Here is a 2,835-nt window from a genome sequence, read left to right as displayed (position 1 = left end):
GTCCTGCAACCTGGAGAGTCAATTTTTTTTTTTTAGGATAAATTCAGCATTTGATAACAAGTGTCTGCTAAATTGACACTATTGTAACACTGATGAAAGATAACAAGCTAATTTTCATTACATGTGTTTGTGTTATTAGGCAGGTCTAATGCATGTCTGTGGAGCTGCATCTCCAGCAGAGCATGTTCTTAAAGCTGCCTTTCCTACACATTTCTCTGCTATTATTTAATCATTTCTTAACTAATGTGCTATGAGTCTTCATGAGTCATTTTGTGTTTGGAATTGTTAGTAGGGTTAATGCATGTTCTGCTTGTGTGTGTGTGATTTTGTATATGTTTCTATTTTCGCAATGTTTCAGACTCCGTCTCAATTTTCCATCTTAAGCAGTCAGTTTTCTTTTCCCCAGGTTTGCTAACCCAAATTTTGATTTCCCACATTAAATAATTCCTATGTGTTCTCACCTAGTCTTCTCACTCTGTTGTCCTCTCCCACTTCAACAGTCCAACAGCCGGCAGTTCTCCTTCAGCTTTGTCCTGTGTCCCACTGTCTCTTCTTGCCATTTTACTCCACAGGTGGCAAATGTCAAACTCCAACTGTTCAGTTCTCCTCAAACGTTTTCTTCACATGCACAGTGAAGTCACAGCCACTCTCACTATTGTCCTCTGATGCGGTTGACTTCGTGCTAGTGGCTGAAGTGCTGCTGCTGCTGCCTTCCTGGGCGACTTCTTAGCAGCTGCTGCCGGTTTCTTGGCTTTGGCCGCGGCGGGCGTCTTAGCTTTGGTCTCAGTAACCCTGTTCATCTTGAAGGATCCGGAGGCCCCGGTGCCCTTGGTCTGCACCAGAGTGCCCTTCGCCACCAGACTCTTGATGGCGGTCTTGACACGGGCCTTGTTCTTGTCCACATCGTAGCCTCCGGCAGCCAGAGCCTTCTTGAGGGCGGCCACGGACAGGCCGTTGCGCTCCTTGGAAGCGGCCACGGCTTTCACAATCAGCTCGCCCACGCTGAGGCTGACCTTCTTGGGCTTGGAAGTCATCGTCTTCTTCTTCTTGGCCTGAACCTCGGCGCAGGGCGCAGGGCGTGTTTATGATGGAGCCTTTCCCACCACAGCGCTGGCACGTTGAACGCATCATGAAGGGTCCATTTCTTTCATGTCGCTAGCTGCATGTGGCTTGCCCGAGTCACTCAGTCCTTTTTGAGCATTTCAACATGCTGCCGCCGCAGACCCTGGCCTCAGATCCAGCAAGTTTAGCGCGCTGATCTCCAAAAAAGTCCCGAAGGCCAGAAAGACGTCAAATAAGTGTCTCGTGCTGAGAACTCAAACAAAAACTCCTCTTCACGCTGCCATCTTGCTCGCCCCTCCGTGAAATTCAACCAATCAGACAGGAAGATGGGTTTGCTTTCTTCTTCTGCTGCTGTTTATCCACATTGCTGCTGCTTTGCTGGGACTTTTTGTGCTCAGGACTTGCTGCTGTCTCTTTATCATGTTATTGCTTTGGAGCTGCATTCCTTATCTTCAGGGAGGAGTGAGCTCGCTTGTGAGGTTGAGAAACACATGGCACTGTAAATAAGTCAGCCAGAAACTTGGCCTGCATGTTTCCAATGATGTTAAACTATAACTTTCTTCCGACTGCTGCATGTGGAAAATTGATTCAGGTCTGCTTTTCACCTGAAAGTGACAAACTAAGACATGTTCATTATTATCATCACTGCTTAATCAACACACATCTCTCTCTCTCTCTCTCTCTCTCTCTCTCTCTCTGTCTGTGTTTGTGTGAACAATCCTTTCTTAAAAGCAGAAAATGACATTGTAGTTGTTTTTCGGCTGATCAACACAAAACCTTTTTCCTATGATTATTTCTCTTCGTCTACAATGTAGTAATTTGTCTCTTTTTCACTCTTTTTTTTTTTCTTCACAATAGCTGGTGGTCTGCAAAATCACCGCTCTCACTCACAATCAGAGGCAATCACTTTTGCACAGTGCACAAAAACACTGTGATGTCAGACACATTCACACTCACTTTTTCATCTGCATAAATAAACCATATGGCTGGAGATATGTGCCATGGTGATCCATAAGCATGATCACCAGTTTATTTAATTATTTTTAATCCAACAAAACAAATAAACAAAAACATGATGCTGATGCTACACACACACACGAGTCAAGGTGCAGAAAAACTGCTCATGGAAATGCTGCACACTCTCTGTTTCCCTCTCTTTGAGTAGTTCTCAGACAGCTCTTGATCTAATAATGTGTAGCTTGCTCATCAGCTCAAAAAACAAAAACAAAACTGCAACGCGACATCACACAGTAGTTGCATGCTCTGCCCACAGTGGCAAAGTCTTACACTTTCATATTCAACACAGCTTCTCCATCATGTATTTTTAGATGTTTCATACAGGGTTGAGCATATTAGTTGTTTTCACAGGTGTGCTCTACATCTCAACAATGGTTCATAATAAGACGACAGTCTTCCACACAGGTCAAGTGCCTCTATGCACTTCATGAGTTTAAATATTTATCTATATCACTTCTCCTCACATGTCATTGTACTGAATTTAAGCAACCACAAGTTTAATGTAGGTTACTTTTAACAACTATCCACCTCAATGGTTTGGCACACAGGCTGTTAACATTTTGTGTCAGGAAGGGGTGGGGGGAAAGCCACCCACCAGAGCACAGCTGCTGATGTGGGCTGGCCTTTTCCACACACTCTTCAAGGCTGGTGTGTTTTCTGAAAACTTCTAACATTTGAATCTCTTCCATTTATAAGCCTGCGATTAACCGCACGGCTCAGGTCCGCGTGAAACCCGCGCGACCGCATTCGCGTGCA

General features: G+C 44.7%; 1 pseudogene; it reads right to left on the bottom strand.

The window, feature by feature from the left end:
- Positions 1 to 370: 370 nt before the first annotated feature.
- Positions 371 to 2,178, bottom strand: LOC146705597 (histone H1-like; annotated as a pseudogene).
- Positions 2,179 to 2,835: the final 657 nt, after the last annotated feature.

Source organism: Copadichromis virginalis, linkage group LG7 (genome assembly GCF_057382275.1).
Source record: "Copadichromis virginalis isolate Kocher_CV1m ecotype Utaka linkage group LG7, C_Virginalis_male_GT1.1, whole genome shotgun sequence".
NCBI classification, from domain to species: domain Eukaryota; kingdom Metazoa; phylum Chordata; class Actinopteri; order Cichliformes; family Cichlidae; genus Copadichromis; species Copadichromis virginalis.
The sequence above is the reverse complement of the archived record's forward strand: the minus strand, read 5'-3'. Positions and strand labels throughout refer to the sequence as shown.